General features: G+C 45.4%; 1 protein-coding gene across 49 annotated transcripts in view; it reads left to right on the top strand.

Moving 5' to 3' along the window:
* Positions 1 to 667: 667 nt before the first annotated feature.
* The window catches only part of LOC121816008 (zinc finger protein 665-like), a 42,731-nt gene continuing 25,383 nt past the window's right edge, over positions 668 to 18,015 (top strand). Inside the window, exons 1-5 of one of the 49 annotated variants that reach the window (XM_060399011.1) lie at positions 668 to 724; positions 2,643 to 2,701; positions 13,259 to 13,380; positions 14,491 to 14,831; positions 16,294 to 16,601. The gene's annotated coding sequence lies outside the window, so the exon portion shown is untranslated. Of the gene's footprint in view, positions 725 to 2,642; positions 17,945 to 18,015 lie in introns of those variants that run through there. The other 48 variants (XM_060398993.1, XM_060399000.1, XR_009596428.1 and 45 more) reach the window with 48 other exon arrangements.

The raw sequence follows: 18,015 nt of genomic DNA, 5'->3' as shown, positions 1-18,015 counted from the left end.
TAATTTTTCTCTGTAGCTTAAACTTACACAATGATATTTATCTTTGTAAGAGTTGCTTATACAACCCCCTGTATGTCACTGTTTAAAGAGTTGGGTTTAGAAAGGGAAGTAATTAAAACACGTTGGATAAAAGAAACAATAATGCAGTTTATAATCATTTAAAGTTTCTTGCTCTTAAAAGGCTGTGCTTAGTGACGCAAATGATCACATCCCTTAAGTCCTCCATCTCAGACACCCAGGTACTGACCTGAGTTTGTTGAACTCAGCACTGTGCAAAGTTTGCTGTTTTGTAGGGTGTGAGTAGGGAATGGCCCATTTCTACCCAGGCAGAGTTTTGTATTTGTAATATAGAGACTAGTCCTATAACTGCCCAAGTTCCCAGATCCCTGCATTGCTTCAGCCTCACTAGCAGGATCGGAGGACAACATGCTGTGAAAAACAGCTTTTATTGAGAATAAACCCTTTTAGTCTTAAGAGGAAGTATCTCGTCTTCCGACGTAACTTGAAACTTTTACCTGAGCACTGTTACAGACGGTAACTTATTGCTGTCAAGGTAACAGGCCCCGCCCCCTCCGCGGCCCGCCCCTCCCAGGAGCAGTGCGCGCGGCGGCTGCTCTTCCCGCTCCTGGTCGGAAGCTCTAATACAAAAGCCCTTTCACACAGAGTCGGAAGTTGGAGAGCGCGGAGCCGAGGTTCCCGAGCGGCGCCTAAGCTTCCTTCTAGAGTAAGTTTGCAGAGCTCGCCACCCCTCCAACCCCCACCTCCGCCCCGCTCACTCGTCCTCAGGGTGTGGGAATTCTCGGCGACCTGAAATCCCCGGCACCCGGTGCTCGGCCCCGGATAGACGCTGCCGCTGCGGCCCAGTTATCTTTTTGTTTGGGTTTTAAATGTTTCTGAGGTGGTTTCGGGCCTCGGTGCGCGAGACACCGCCTCTGGCGACATTTTCCTGCTTAAAACCATTTTTTATCTCTGGCCTCGCCAAGTAAAGCCGTCTCTCGCGAGTTGGAGTCGCGCCCCGCCGCGTCGCCTTCTCGACCCCTGGAGGCAGAGCCCGTCGCCCCGCTCGCGGAGAGGCTGCGCCCTCTGCCTGGTCCCGGGATTCCGGAGAGCCCACCCGCTCCTGAGCCCCCTCTCGCCCAGCCCCTCTGTCCTCTCGTCTCCTCAGGCCGGTCCTTCTGCCCCGCAGGCCCCCCTTTCCCGTCAGCCCGTTCCTTCACCCCGCGTAGGGTAGGTGACGTGGGCCAGCCATGTGACAGCCAGTGCTGTAAAATAGAGAAGTATTAGTAAATTAGAAAGCCAGATCTCCAGGGACTGGGAAACAGCACAGGGAGAACTGCCCTGTCTCAGTGATGGGAGCGGGGAGGCGAAGGGCGATGAGGGACGTCAGAGGTGGAGAGTCCCTAACTGGGTTTTGGCCGGGTTTGAGTCCAGGCCTCTTGGGTTAAAGTCCCGAGTTGTGTTTTCACCCGGTTGGAGTCCCGCCACAAGGGTTCAAGTCTCAATCTGAGGTGGCCGGTTTTATCATGGTGCTAGGGGAGAAAGAGGCCAAAGGCTAAGGAGCAGAGGAAGAAAGGGCTGGAAGGAAGCATAGCCACATGGCCTGCCAGGGAGTGAGGAGGCAGGGAGAGTCACAGCGAGAGGAGGGGAGTAATCTGGAGCGCAGAGAGGGAGCCGAAATGGGGAAAGAAAGAGGCAGACATAGGTATGGATTTTTGAAAGACTCAGGAAGGTTGGAGAGAGAGAGCGTTTTGAGGGGGAACGAATTGCAGCAGCCTGGGACAGGACACGTGTGAGGGAGGAAATAGGACAGGAGCAGCAGGAGAGCAGAGGGGGAGAAAAAGAGACACCAAGACCCAGATGAAATAGGGAGATAGGTGAACAGAGGGGTCAGCTTGATCCAGGTGTGGCCAGTTGTTTGGATACAGATGATTTTTTTAGTTATACAGAGGAGGATGAAAATTTCAAAAGTCCTGTCTATAAGGCTTGTGTCTTTTTTTATTATTTGTGGCAGAAGATGACTTTCATTTGCAAATCCTGTTGAGCCTGGGCAGTGGCTTGATTCACTGAGTTGCGAATGACCCCCTTCCCTTGTTCTATCATGAGACAGAGGTCACAGAAGAAGAGACCTGGGGCAAGAAATGACTGACTCTAGAGAGTCACTCTGTGGTAGCTGTTTTTTATATTTTTTTGGCTGTGCTGTCTTCGGTTCTGTGCAGTGGGCTCAGGAGTTGCGGCTCCCAGGATTTAAAGCACAGGCTCAATAGTTGTGCACAGACTTAGTTGCTTGTACTTGTGGGATCTTCCTGAACCAGGGATAGAATCCATGTCCCCTGCATTGTCAGGCAGATTCTTATCCACTATATCATTATTGGGTAGCATTTTTAAAGGAACACTTTTTTTAAAAAAACGGATTCACATTTTCTCCTTTCTTTATGTATGGTGCTTTTTGTAGCTTGGAATAGGTCTTAATTCATTCCGTTTCTGTACTCATTTTTAACTTCAGAAATAAGCTTTTTTAGTTTCCAGTATTCTATTCATATCATCCTTTTCTAAATATGATTATTCTCCATTTTTTTTAAAACTTTGACGCCAGATTTTTAGATTAAAAATAATTCAATTTTTTTTTCCCAATTTTTTTTCAGATTCATTCCTTGCCTGAGTGCTTTCTTCCCTTCATCTCATACATTTGAAATTTTCTCTGGTTAGTAGTAAATCATCTTAGACTATTTTGTGCCATACTTAGCAAAAGTGTCACCTCGTTTATCAGTTCTAATGAGGTCGATGAACCTAGAGCCTATTATACAGAGTGAAATAAGTCAGAAAGAGAAAGACAAATACTGTATATTAATGCATGTATATGGAATTTAGAAAGATGGTACCAGTGATCCTACACGCAGGGCAACAAAGGGAGACACAGATGTAAAGAACAGACTTTTGGACTCAGTGGGAGAAGTTGAGGGTGAGGGTGGGATGATTTGAGAGAATAGCACTGAAACATGTAAATTACCATATGTAAAACAGAATGATCAGTGCAAGTTGGATGCACGAAGCAGGGCACCCAAAGCCAGTGCTCTGGAACAACCCAGAGAGATCTGGTGAGGAGGGAGGTGGAAGGTTCAGAATGGGGGGGCTCCTTCTGCTGCTAAGTCGTGTCAGTCATGTCCGACTCTGTGCGACCCCATAGATGGCAGCCCAACAGGCTCCTCTGTCCCTGGGATTCTCCAGGCAAGAATACTGGCATGGGTTGCCATTTCCTTCTCCAATGCATGAAAGTAAAAGTGAAGTTGCTCAGTCGTGTCTGACTCTTAGCGACCCCATGGACTGCAGCCTACCAGGCTCCACCATCCATGGGATTTTCCAGGCAAGAGTACTGGAGTGGGGTGCCACTATAGTCACTAGCAGTCTGTTAATGAAGGAAAGGAATGTTTTAAAACTCAGAATGGCACCAGGCCCCTCATCCGTAAGATGCATTTTGGGATAATCTTTGCACCAGATGATTCATCCCAGGCCATAAAATGATTAACTTGAATCTTTTAGAAGGGCAGATTACCATACAAATAGTTTTGTTTACATAGATTAGGGGAACAATATCTGAGTATAACATACTGGTTTGTGAAGTAGGTTCTCAGCCATCAGGCGGAACTGACTTGAAGATAGAGTCTGGGGTAAATGCGTAGTCCATTGTCCATTAACGTAGCTTAAGACAATCATTTTCCATAAGAAAAATGGATTGGTTACCTCAAGGTTTGAGAATAGTTAACTTCAGGTGAAACCAGGTGTCATTATGGCAATACAGTATGTAAAGAGAAATCTCCTTTTAAATTTGTATAGAGAAGGAAAAAAATATCGCTAGTTTGTTTGCTCCTGCCGCTTAAGAGAGAGAAAAATGTCTGACACTTACAGCCTATTTCCTCCATTTGGAGACCCCTGGCCTTCCTGCCTGTTACCCTCTCATTCCCCCCTTTTCTTTTAGAAGAATTATGTTGCCTAGGGAGAAGGGGCATCGTTCTTGTTCCATAACTGCTTCTGAGCTGACAAGGGGCGTTGTCCCTAAATTGGTGAGGCAACATATTCTCCTAACCCTCATACCGAAGATGTCTGATCCAGGGCCCGCAAATAGTATTTGGAAGAAGCTGCAGCACTAGCAGGAGTTTGAGCAACTATTGCAGGAAGGGGGACCCCTTCCAGGGCCCGAAACTGGGCTCTTGTCTAACACTCGGAAATGCATTGTCCAAGGAGACATAATATGTGCTGACAAAGCAAGAGATTGTATTGGGAAGGGTACTTGGGTGGAGAGCAGTAGGGTAAGGGAACCCAGGAGAACTGCTCTGTGCGTGGCCTGCAGTCTCGGGTTTTATGGTGATGAGATTAGTTTCCAGGTGGTCTTTGGCCAATCATTCTAATTCGGAGTCTTTCCTGGTGGTGCACGCATCACTCATCCAAGATGGATGCTAGCGAGAGGGATTCTGGGACGTGGACAGACACTCGGTGTCTCCTTTCGACCTTTCCCGAACTCTTCAGGTTGGTGGTGTCTTATTAGTTCCGTATTCCTTATCAGGATCTCCTGTCATAAAACAACTCATGCAAATGGTTACTATGGTGCCTGGCCAGGGTGGGCGGTTTCAGTGTGCTTCCCCTAACACAACCCGTTGTAACTTAAAAGCTTTCATGCAACTAGAAACAAATCCAGTTACACAGTTACAGATGCAGGGAGCAAACAGCAAAAACAAAACAATCAGAATTATTGTAAGTAAGATAGTTTTCCACCATGGGGCCCTAGTTAACATCTCCCCAAATGAGGCAGTTGAGGCTTCAGGAATATCCATAGCCCCAGTCATCTTGTTCATGTGTTTAGTAAAATGAATAACATTAGTGCTCATATTAGGCATATATGTACAGCATTGGGTATGAATAATGGTACTAGTTCCTCCTTGTGCAGCTGTCAGAATATCTAAAGGCAATCTGTTTTGTAAAACCACCTTTCTAATTTGTGCTTGTCCAGCATTAAGAGCTGAAATAGCTTTTTGAGAATCTTGTAATGCCTGTTGAGTAAAATTAGTCAAAGCATCCACTCGTAGCATAACATCTGTAGTTCCCAAAGAGGGAACAAAGACTGCAGCCAAATAATCATACCAGTGAAATACGGACCTTGCCCACCGAGTTTTAAGGTGGGGTAAATTAGCAGGCTTTTCTGGAAGCTCTGAAAATATAAAGCCGTGAATAAAGGCTAGACACAGGGTGCATCTCCCTATCCAACCAAGGGGAAGCCATGCCCTTAGGTAAGAGCCACATATCCAATAGGTCCTGTTTGGAGCAAGGCAGCTGACTGAGATATCCAGTCCCAATCAGTGCCTGGCCAGACAGGGAGTACCTGAATCAGGGTTGAAAAACACGGGAATGATTACGTTGCATACTTCCTGAGGCAAAAATCCCAGTTGTTTCTAATCATTGTAATTAAGTTGTTGGCTAAATTTTGGGAATGGCTCTGTTTGTTCCTAGCGTATAGGGGCAGTAGATACTAGACATCCTTTTTCAGGAGTTAGCCATATAACCTCATTCCATATTTGGTAAACATCAGGTAAAAAACCATTAGATCCAGACCTATTTGCCTTATGTGTAGCAAAATAGTCATTAAACTGAGACAATGTATAATCAGAATTAAAAGTCATGTTATGTCCATAGTTAAAGTACAAAGTGTTGCACCAGTCCATTTTAGGGTTAGTAGATGTCATCAGATGAAGAGGCGTCACATATGATTGTTGTCAAAAGTATTCACAGACTTGGAGAAAGTCTTTTTCTTGAAGTGGAGATGTCCACCACAGGAATCCTTTCACTGATGAAGAGGGGAGTGCTCTGCAGACCCAGCAGTTAGACCAATTGTGGAATGCATTGTAGGAGTGAGCCCAGGACAGGAAGGCATTGTCTTGAGGATCAAATGGCACACTCAGGATTTTTGGAGTCAGCAGAAGTAGGCTCACATAGATTATCAGGCCCATCTGAAAAGTACAAAGTCAGAGCATAGAAAGAAAAGACATAAAATGAAGTCCCTTAGTTCTGGTCAGGGTGCCACCTCTTAACTGTGATGTACCCACGAATCAATTCCTGGCACTTTGACAGCTGTGGAAGAAGAAGGAATAACCTGGTAAGGGCCTTCCCAGAGGGGCTCGAGGGATGGGCCCCCAGATCCCAATGTTTTTATGAGGACCTCGGTTCCTGGCTCAAATAGAGGCTTGCTTGACTCAGAGACTGGGTCAGGAGTCATCTCTCGGAGTTCTGTTAATACCTGTTGAAAAGCTGAGAAAGAGTTACATAACTAGTTAATTCCAAAGCTTCAGGGTCTATAACAATGTCTGCGTATGTCTGCGTAAGAAAGGCCTTCCATAACTACATTCAAAGGGGAACAGTCTCTCCTTTATGGGGCGGTTCGAGTCTATCGTTAAAGCTATGGGTAGGACTTTAATCCAATTGTCCTGTGTTTCTTGAGTTAATTTGCGCAGATGTCTTTTGATAATGTCGTTAGCTTTTTCAACCTTTCCTGAGGATTGGGGTGTCCAGGAACAGTGTAAGTGATACTCTATTTCTAGAGCTTTAGATACCCCCTGAGTTACAGCAGCTTTAAATGTGGAGCCATTGTCACTCTGAAGGCTCTGTGGCAGCCCAATCCTGGGGATAATTTCATGGATTAAAATCTTTATAACCTACTTAGCCTGCTTACTACGACAGGGAAAAGCCTCAATCCATCCCGTAAAAGTACCCAAACTTGTAAGCAAGAATACCAAATTAGCTTTTGGCATATGAGTAAAATCAATTTCCCAGCCCTCTCCAGGATACTTTCCACTTTGTTGTAACGCAGATAATGCTAGCTTCTCAGTCTTTGGGTTATTTTTCTGACAAACCTCACACCTTTTGATAATGTTCTTTAAAGTTTTCATTACATTTTACCTTCAAACAAATGAGAAGCCATTTGGTAAGTACTCTGTGCACCCAAATGAAAACTCTGGTGTAAACCCTTAAGAATTTTCCTTGAGCATTTTCAGGAATTATTAATCTTCCATCCTCAGACTGTAACCATCATTTATCTGCAGTCTTTGCTCATCTTTTCTCATATCTTTCTAATTCTTCCTCAGTATATTGTGGTTTTTCCTGTTCAACAGGACCTGTCCAGATCAAGGGTGTCTGCAGTGAAGGGGTTTCATAAAGTGCCCGCTTTTCTGGCTTGAGAGTCAGCCAGCTGATTACCTTCAGCTGCTTTACTCTCATCCTTGCTGTGCTCTTTGCAATGCATGACAGCTACACAATATATAGCAGTTAAAAGTCTCTTAATCTCTCTGAAATGCTTCATAGGTTCTCCTGTTGCTGTTTTACACTGTCTTTCTTTCCATATTGCAGCATGAGCATGTAAAATCAAATAAACATACTTAGAATCCATGTAGATATTTACTCGCTGCCCTTTGCTTAACTCTAGAGCTCGGGTCAGAGCTACAAGCTCCACTAACTGAGCACGGGTTCCCTGGGGGAGAGATTTTGTTTCTGAAACGTGTTCAGCAGTCACCACAGGTGTAACCTGCTTTATGCTTTCCATCCCGAACAAAAGAACTGCCATCTGTAAATATTTCTATATCAGGATTGTCTAATGCGGTATCCTTTAGATCTTCCCAAGCTGCATAAAGTTAGAAATTGGGAACAATCGTGATCAGGTGTTTCATTTTGCTTCTCAGGAAGGAAAGTGGCAGGATTTAAATGTCCACACACTTTAAGCTTAGTTACTGGTCCTTCTAACAACAATGACTGATATTTAAGAAGCCTACTGTCTGTCATCCAAATATTAACCTTAGAATTTAAGATCCCACTCACATCATGAGAAGTCAGGATAGTAAGATTACGTCGATTAATTATTTTTAAAGCTTCAGGTGCTAATAAAGCCGCTGTCCCAATTACTCTTAGGCAGTGGGGCCACCCACATCAAGTTACATCTAGTTTTCTACTTAGATAAGCAATAGGTTGCTGGTGAGGCCCTCGGGCTTCTGTCAAAATTCCCAAGGCCATACCTTTTCTTTCAGTGACAAACAGATTAAATCCTGACCCTTTGGGCAAGCTCAAAGCGGGAGCTTGCAGGAGGGCAGTCTGAAGAACCCTAAAAGCCTTTTGAGTATCTGAAGACCAAACCAGTTTGTCTGTTTGGGCCTGCTTAGCTTAAGCTATACGTTTATATAAAGGCCGGGCAAGTTCCCCATAACTCGGAATCCAAGTATGACAGTAGCCTGTGATTCCTAGAAATCTTCTCCGTTGTCTTAAAGTCATAGTGAAGAAGGAATTCATAGGGCCTGGACTCCATCTTAGGCCTGTTCATGCTGATCATGCTTGGCCAACTTTCCAGTGGACTCTGAACTCTGTGTTTCAGTTCAGTTCAGTCGCTCAGTCGTCTCTGACTCTTTGCAACCCCATGAATCGCAGCACGCCAGGCCTCCCTGTCCATCACCATCTCCTGGAATTCACTGAAACTCACGTCCATCGAGTCCATGATGCCATCCAGCCATCTCATCCTCTGTTGTCCCCTTCTCCTCCTGCCCCCAATCCCTCCCAGCATCAAAGTCTTTTCCAATGAGTCAACTCTTTGCATGAGGTGGCCAAAGTACTGGAGTTTCAGCTTTAGCATCATTCTTTCCAAAGAAGTCCCAAGGCTGATCTCCTTCAGAATGGACTGGTTGGATCTCCTTGTGTTCAAGGGACTCTCAAGAGTCTTCTCCAACATCACAGTTCAAAAGCATCAATTCTTCGGCGCTCAGCCTTCTTCACAGTCCAACTCTCACATCCATACATGACCACAGGAAAAACCATGGCCTTGACTAGATGGATCTTTGTTGGCAAAGTAATATCTCTGCTTTTGAATATGCTGTCTAGGTTGGTCATAACTTTTCTTCCAAGGAGTAAGTGTCTTTTAATTTCATGCCTGCAGTCATCATCTGCAATGAATTTGGAGTCCAAAAAATAAAGTCTGACACTATTTCCACTGTTTCCCTGTCTATTTCTCATGAAGTGATGGGACCGGATGCAATGACCTTCGTTTTCTGAATGTTGAGCTTTAAGCCAAATTTTTCGCTTTCCTCTTTCACTTTCATCAAGAGGCTTTTTAGTTCCTCTTCACTTTCTGCCATAAGGGTGGTGTCATCTGCATATCTGTTATTGATATTTCTCCTGGCAATCTTGATTCCATCTTGTGTTTCTTTCAGTCCAGCGTTTTTCATGATGTACTCTGCATATAAGTTAAATAAACAGGGTGACAATATACAGCCTTGATGTACTCCTTTTCCTATTTGGAACCAGTCTGTTGTTCCATGTCCAGTTCTAACTGTTGCTTCATGGCTTGCATACAGGTTTCTCAAGAGGCAGGTCAGGTGGTCTGGTATTCCCATCTCTTTCAGAGTTTTCCACAGTTTATTGTGATCCACACAGTCAAAGGCTTTGGCATAGTCAGTAAAGCAGAAATAGATGTTCTTCTGGAACTCTGTTGCTTTTTCCATGATCCAGCGGATGTTGGCAATTTGATCTCTGGTTCCTCTGCCTTTTCTAAAACCAGCTTGAACATCAGGGAGTTCACGGTTCACGTATTGCTGAAGCCTGGCTTGGAGAATTTTGAGCATTACTTTACTAGCATGTGAGATGAGTGCAATTGTGTGGTAGTTTGAGCATTCTTTGGCATTGCCTTTGTTTGAGATTGGAATGAAAACTGACCTTTTCCAGTCCTGTGGCCACTGCTGAGTTTTCCAAATTTGCTGGCATATTGAGTGCAGCACTTTCACAGCATCATCTTTCAGGATTTGAAATAGCTCAACTGGAATGCCATCACCTCCACTAGCTTTGTTCGCAGTGATGCTTTCTAAGGCCCACTTGATTTCACATTCCAGGATGTCTGGCTCTAGATGAGTGATCACATCATCATGATTATCTTGGTCATGAAGATATTTTTTGTACAGTTCTTCCGTGTATTCTTGCCACCTCTTCTTAATATCTTCTGCTTCTGTTAGGTCCAGACCATTTCTGTCTTTTATCGAGCCCATCTCTGCCTGAAATATTCCCTTGGTATCTCTAATTTTCTTGAAGAGATCTCTAGTCATTCCCATTCTGTTGTTTTCCTCTATTTCTTTGCATTGATTGTTGAAGAAGTCTTTCTTATCTCTTCTTGGTATTCTCTGGAACTCTGCATTCAGATGCTTATATCTTTCCTTTTCTCCTTTGCTTTTCGCCTCTCTTCTTTTCACAGCTATTTGTAAGGCCTCCCCAGACAGCCATTTTGCTTTTTGCATTTCTTTTCCATGGGGATGGTGTTGATCCCTGGCTCCTATACAGTGTCACGAACCTCATTCCATAGTTCATCAGGCACTCTATCTATCAGATCTAGGCCCTTAAATCTATTTCTCACTTCCACTGTATAATCATAAGGAATTTGATTTAGGTCATACCTGAATGGTCTAGCGGTTTTCCCTACTTTCTTCAATTTCAGTCTGAATTTGGTAATAAGGAGTTCATGATCTGAGCCACAGTCAGCTCCTGGTCTTGCTTTTGTTGACTGTATGAGCTTCTCCATCTTTGGCTGCAAAGAATATAATCAGTCTGATTTCGGTGTTGACCATCTGGTGATGTCCATGTGTAGAGCCTTCTCTTGCATTGTTGGAAGAGGGTGTTTGCTATGACCAGTGCATTTTCTTGGCAAAACTCGATTAGTTTTTGCCCTGCTTCATTCCACATTCCAACGCCAAATTTGCCTGTTATTCCAGGTGTTTCTTGCCTTCCTCCAGTCCCCTATAATGAAAAGGACATCTTTGTGGGTGTTAGTTCTAAAAGGTCTTGTAGGTCTTCATAACACCGTTCAACTTCAGCTTCTTCAGCGTTGCTGGTTGGGGCATAGACTTGGATAACTGTGATATTGAATGGTTTGCCTTGGAGACGAACAGAGATCATTCTGTTGTTTTTGAGATTGCATCCAGGTAGTGCATTTCGGACTCTTTTGTTCACCATGATGGCTACTCCATTTCTTCTGAGGGATTCCTGCCCGCAGTAGTAGATATAATGGTCATCTGAGTTAAATTCACCCATTCCAGTACATTTTAGTTCGCTGATTCCTAGCATGTCGACGTTCACTCTTGCCATCTCTTGTTTGACCACTTCCAATTTGCCTTGATTCATGGACCTGACATTCCTGGTTCCTATGCCATATTGCTCTTTACAGCATCGGACCTTGCTTCCATCACCAGTCACATCCACGACTGTGTATTGTTTTTTCTTTGGCTCCATCCCTTCATTCTTTCTGGAGTTATTTCTCCACTGATCTCCAGTAGCATATTGGGCACCTAATGACCTGGGGAGTTCCTCTTTTGGTATCCTATCATTTGCCTTTTCATACTGTTCATGAACTCTGTGTTTAGTGCCTATGAAAACAGCAACAGAAGGATAAGACCCCTCCAGACAGAGGAACCTTGAAGATTGTACCTAGGTTACTCATCCCCTAAGAGGAAACATAAACTAATCACCCCTTCCTCCAGACAGGCCATAAATTTTTCTGTGTCTATCGGAGTGTAACCTCAGCTTTATTGATTATTGGCTAATTGTTTGACTGTTTGAACGCTTGAGCAAATAGCACGTGAATGATAGGGTTATTGGGATTGTATTTTCCTTGATTTATGTAAGTCTCAAGGAATTTGTAATGGTGGGTTCAGAAACGTACACATGGGGTATAAAAGATTTTCACAAATGCTGCTCGGGGTCCTTGGCTAAGAGGAGACACTCTTGGACCCGCCAGTGTAATAAACTGCTCTCTACTATCTGCATTGTCCTTCTGAGTGAGTTTGTTTCCCAAAATGCGTGGCTACATTTGGTGCATTGGCCGGGAAACTCCTCACTTTGAGGAGACAGGTCTCATTTGAGGCTACCCTGAGGCTTTGTGGCTTGAATTTCCTAGAAGGGAGAAGGTGCCTTGCCCCTCTGGAAGAATTCAGCCTTTCAGCGCCCAGTTTCTTCGCTTTGGCGGGTAGTGATCAAGGGAACTGAGTGCTCAGGTTAGGAGGAACCCACCCGCCAGGGTGGAGGAGGGCCTGATCACTCCCCCGGGAGGGACTAGAAGGGGCACGGACCTACAGGGGCCTGGAATAGGCAGGCAGCAGCGATTGCTTGGTACACAGGTCGACGAGCGTACTTCGGTTTAGGAAGGAAATTTGTGAAGGTCTTTTAGGAGGTGTGTCCATGCCATCTCAGGGAAAATTATTACCAGTGATCGCCAGGGGGTTTTTAGGATAGGAAACTGGTCCTTGTATGCTCGTATTCTGCTCTCCCCCAGTAGGTGTCCTGTCTGCTGTGAAATTCTCGACCCCCTCGCAATTGTTAGGCTAGAAGGAAGGGGATACATAAGTGATTATGAATTGGCTTTCCCGGAGATGGCCTGGGACATGGGATATTTAACCCAAGTATATTTTCATCCGCACCTGATCAAGCCCAGAAAGGCAGAACAGACTTTAAGGGAGAAACAGTCTTGGACCACATAGTGTTCTGGTTTGGCTCTGCTGACCGGCAGGTGAAGGCACACTGATCCCTCTTCTCCCTCTGGGATCTGGCAGGTAAGGCTCTTCTCACCCCAATTAGGAAGGAGGCAGAATGGCAATTTACGTGTCATTGAGTGGAAATATCAGAAGTACATAATGTACTGAGAACTTCGTAGACAGATGAAAAGGAAAAGTAGAAGAAGGTCTGAGAAGGTAAGCAAGATGGGAGGAAGTGAATCTAAGGCAACTGTATTGGAGTGCAGGATTAAAAATTTTAAGAAGGGATTAGGAGGAGACTGTGGGGTGAAGATGAAGCCTAACCGCCTCCACATACTCTGTGAGGTCGAATGGCCCCCTACGGGAGTAGGATGGCCCCCAGAGAACACCGTGAACTTACCAATAGTGGAAGCAGTCCATGCAGGAGTCACAGGAGAGCCAGGACGCTTGGATCAATATATTGACTCATAACTAGGGTGAGCTCAAGACCCTCCTACTTGGACAAGGTTCTGTATCCAGGAGGGAAAGGGAAAAATATTATTGGCACAAAAATTGACTGATGATAAGAAAAGGAAATTCTACAGGATTTGGACGGGGATGACCTGACCCTTCCCCCATACTGGATAATGGCGGACCTGCCTCCCAGTGCTCCACCAGGACTGGAGGCCACCTTAATGCCCAATCCAGGGCCAGGTGAAGTCCTGCAGCAGCCACTGCTCCTTTGCCAGCTCTCCCCGAGGTCGTAGAGCCGCCATCTCGGCAGGTTCCGAACCCGGTGACAGAAGCCTCTGGCCAACACTTCCAGGATCCTGTTCCAGCTGAACTGCCCAAGCTATACCCGCCTCTCCCGGTGAGTACTGACAAGAAGGGGAGGGAGACCTTGGAATTAAGCAGAGACTGCTCTGCCAGAGAGCCAGAGGGAATGAGAGCGAACAGGCAAGAGATTTACAGTGCTAGCTGCTGCTCTAGGGAAGTCTATCTTGGCTCCTCTGGAAAACTTCCTCTGCCCCACAGACAGGACAGTCCTTCAGCTAGTCCCAGTGGAGGCCCCGGGGCCCTGTTACAGCCAAACCAGTGGCCACTGGAAGAATGAATGCCCTAAGGCAAGGAAGGAAGAGGAAGTTCCCACAGTTGTGGGCTTGCTGACTTGGAAATTAAATAGGGCTGCCAGGGCTCAGAGATATCAGGTCCCTGAGAACCCATGGTAACATTAAAAGTGGGGGACCAAAACACTGACTTCATGGTGGATACAGGAGCAGAACTGTTGGTAGTAACAAAACCTGTGGCACCACTGTCCAAAAAGGGTAACTGGGGTGACAGGAGAAGAGAGGATTAAATTGTTTTGCCAGCCCAGAAAATGTCAGATGGTGGGGGTGGGGTGGGGGTAGGGGGGTGATTCTTGAATTCCTCTACATTCCTGAGTGCCCAGTACCCCTGTTGGGAAGAGACTTGCTCTCCAAACTTGGAGCACAAGTGACTTTCTCCCTTGAGGAGAGACCCATCTTCCGGATGGACACTATGACTTATTTGCTCTCTCTTTCAATACTCCACAAAGATTAGTGGAGGTTGCATGAGCCTCTGAAGGAAGAACCAGGTGGGCCGGAAGAGCATGAGAGAGAGCTAACTTCCCCCCCAGGCTAGCTAAACATCAAGCCCCAGTGATAATAGAACTCAAACCAGGCACCATCCCGGTTAGAAAGCGCCAGTACCCGCTACCGATAGAGGCCTGGGCCGGCATACTGCCCCACATCAATAGATTGAAGCAAGCGGGCATTCTAGTAGAGTGCCAGTCAGCTTGGAATACACCAATCCAGTCAAAAAGGAAGGATGATAGGACTATTGGCCTGTACAGGACTCAGGCTAGTCAACCAGGCAATTGTGACTTTACACCCCACTGTTCCAAACCCCTATACCTTACTTAGCCTCCTCCTGCCAAGGACTAAAGTTTATACTCGTGTAGATCTCAAGGATGCCGCCTTCTGCATACGCCTCACCCCAGCGTCACAGCCCATCTTTGCCTTCGAATGGGAAGATCTAGTTGGGGGCACCAAGCAACAGCTCATCTGGACTCCCCCACAAGGGTTTAAGAACTCCCCAGCCATCTTTGGGGAAGCCTTGGCTTCTGACCTGAACTCATTCCATCCAGAAGAGTATGAATGTTGGCTCCTACAATATGAGGAAGACCTGCTGCTGGCTGCGGAGACCAAGGAAAAGTGCTGGAAAGGGACAAAAGCACTGCTCCAGCTGCTGATGGAAGCAGGTTACCGGGTGTCGAAGAAGGCACAGGTCTGCAAGGAGGAGGTAAGGTCGCTGGGGTTTGTTTTAAAGAAGGACACAAGGGTCCAGACCCTAGTTGGGTCCTATATACTGATGACACTAGCCTGATAAAACAAGGACAATGGCTGTCAGATTAGCCAAAGTGGAAGGGGCCATCAAGACTGAAAAGGGATGGTGGGAATTGCCAAGTGGCAAATTATTGGTATCGGAGAAGCTCGCACACACTCTGGTAAGCTAAACACACCAAGCGACCCACCTCGGCCATGCTGCCTGCTCACAGGTTAATGCTGCCTCTCGGGTATTTAGACAAAAATCTCCGGGTATTCAGCTGAAAGGCATGCTGCCCTTTGAACACCTGGGAGCGGACTTCACTGAAATGAAACCTCACCGACACTACTGTTACCTGCTGGTCCTGGTATGTACGTTCTCGGGATGGGTAGAAGCTTTTCCTACCTGGACTGAAAGAGCATCAGAAGTAGCCTGGTGCCTGCTTAGGGAAATAGTTCCCATATTTGGACTTCCTACCAGCATTGGTTCAGAAAATGACCTGGCTTTTGTAGCTGATTTAGGACAGTTCATTTCAGTTCAGTCACTCAGTCGTGTCCGACTCCTTATGACCCCATGAATCGCAGCATGCCAGGCCTCCCTGTCCATCGCCAACTCCCGGAGTTCACTCAAACTCAAGTCCATCGAGTCTGTGATGCCATCCAGCCATCTCATCTTCTGTCATCCCCTCTCCTCCTGCCCCCAATCTCTCCCAGCATCAGAGTCTTTTCCAATGAGTCAACTCTTCGCATGAGATGGCCAAAGTATTGGAGTTTCACCTTTAGCATCATTCCTTCCAAAGAACATCCAGGACTGATCACCTTTAGAATGGACTGGTTGGATTTCCTTGCGGTCCAGGGGACTCTCAGGAGTCTTCTCCAACACCACAGTTCAAAAGCATCGATTCTTTGGTGCTCAGCTTTCTTCACAGTCCAACTCTTAACATCCATACATGACCCAGGAAAAACCATACAACAAGTGAGCAAAACTTTAAACATCAAATGGAAACTGCACACTGCATATAGGCCCAGAGTTCTGAGATGGTGGAATGAACCAACCAGGCATTAAAGAGACTCTCCAAGTGGATCACAGAGACTGCTCTTGGATGGACTTGCTTCCAACGGTTCAGACTCAGGATGACCCCACAGTCCCAAGGCTATTCTCCATACAAAATTGTGTATGGGAGGTCCCCTCCCATAATAAAACAGGTGTCAACAAATTTGCCTCAGGCAAGGGGGAGATAAGATTTCTTAGCAGATGGAACTGGATAAGGTAATAAATCGGGTAACTAAGTTTGTACAAGAAAGGGTGCTCTTCCCCCTTGGGGAACAGATTCATGAGTTTACGCTTGGTGACCAAGTATAGGTCAAAGATTGGAAACATGATTTGCTAGCCCCTTGGTGAAAGGGCCCTTATGTTATTTTAACTACCCCTACTGCAGTTAAAGTTGCAGGTATTGTCCCTTGGATCCATCATACGAGGGTGAAGAGAACATACTACACAGACCCAAAAAACGCTGAGTGGACTGCACAGAGGGACCTCGCTGATCCTTGAGAGACTAAGACCATCTTTAAGAAGAAGGAAATGAGATCCTGGACGAGCCCCTTTAGGATGAAGCCTCACAATCAACTCCTGCTGCTTGGCCTCATCAACATGATTTTGAATTTAACCTCTGTTTCAACTCAGGACAATGTTTTCATCTAATGGGCACATTCCTATGCAGACTTCCACAACACTTCCAACTGCTGGGTATGTAGGGCTATGCCTTTGTCAGTGATGGATGGACTTCCTTGGTGGGTGTCACCGTTCTGCCAAGGAGATTTTAAACCACTCTGCTCTTTCTTTGGATGGCAAAAAGAGATTTTCCTCTCTCTTGTCAATCATAACCTCTCCTTGCTCTCTTGGTGTAAGACCTACAGTCAATAGACTCGGGTCATGGGGTTACATTTAATATAAATGCCAGTGTAACAAAAGCCTAACCTACAACCACTGGTAAATCTACCTTATTTATATGCTAGGTGGACAAGATCCGTGTTTCAGTGGTATGAGTATATTGCTGCCTTATTTTTACCCTCTATAGGGACAACAGATATCATGATTAAAGTAGAGGCCTTGACTAATTTTACAAAACAGGTCCTCCTAGATAGAACAAAAGCCATCCAAGCCTTAAATGAAGAGCAACTCCAAATGAGAAAAGCGGTAATTCATAATAGAATGGCTTTGGACATACTCACAGCTGCTCAAGGAGGGACCTGTGCTATAATTACAGTTGAATGTTGTGAATACGTTCCTGACTTATCTGGCAATGTATCAACTGCTTTGGATGACATGAAAAACCAGATAAAAACAATGTCAAATGAAAACATTCTTTTCTGGACTTCCGTCCTATCTTGGGTGAAGGGTGATTGGTGGAAAACTATATTTACCACTGTTATAGTTGCCTTGATAGTTCTGCTTTGTGGACCCTGAATTTTACAATGTATTATGAACTTTGTAACCTTTTGTTGATGTCATCCTCCCAAATTGGTGGTCAGAGAGTCAGGGTGCAATATATCCCTATGAATGATGCTCATAATATGAGTTAAGAGCATCAAGAGGGGGGAATGAAGAAGGAATTCATAGGGGCCTGGACTCCATCTTAGGCCTGTTCATGCTGATCATGCTCAGCCACCTTTCCAGTAGATGCTGAACTCTGTGTTTAGTGCCTATGAAAACAGCAACAGAAGGATAAAACCCCCACGAGACAGGGGAACCTTGAAGATCGTATCTAGGTTACTCATCGCCTAAGAGAAAACATACACTAATCACCCCTTCCTCCAGACAGGCCATAAATTTTTCTGTATCTATTGGAGTGTAACCTCGGGTTTATTGATTATTGGCTAATTGACTGTTTGAGCACATAGCACATGAATGATGGAGTTATTGGGATTGTATTTTCCTTGATTTATGTAAGTCTCAAGGAATTTGTAATGGTGGGTTCAGAAACGTAACACGTGGGGTATAAAAGATTTTCACAAATGCTGGTTGGGGTCCTTGGCTAAGAGGAGACACTGCCTTGGGCCCACCAGTGTAATAAACTGCACTCCACTATCTGCATTGTCCTTCTGAGTGAGTTTGTTTCCCGGAATGTGTGGCTACAACAATAAATAGGGGATGATTTAGT

This window comes from Ovis aries, chromosome 14 (genome assembly GCF_016772045.2).
Source record: "Ovis aries strain OAR_USU_Benz2616 breed Rambouillet chromosome 14, ARS-UI_Ramb_v3.0, whole genome shotgun sequence".
NCBI lineage: Eukaryota > Metazoa > Chordata > Mammalia > Artiodactyla > Bovidae > Ovis > Ovis aries.
Note: the sequence above shows the minus strand (reverse complement) of the source record. Positions and strands in the feature narration are given on the sequence as shown.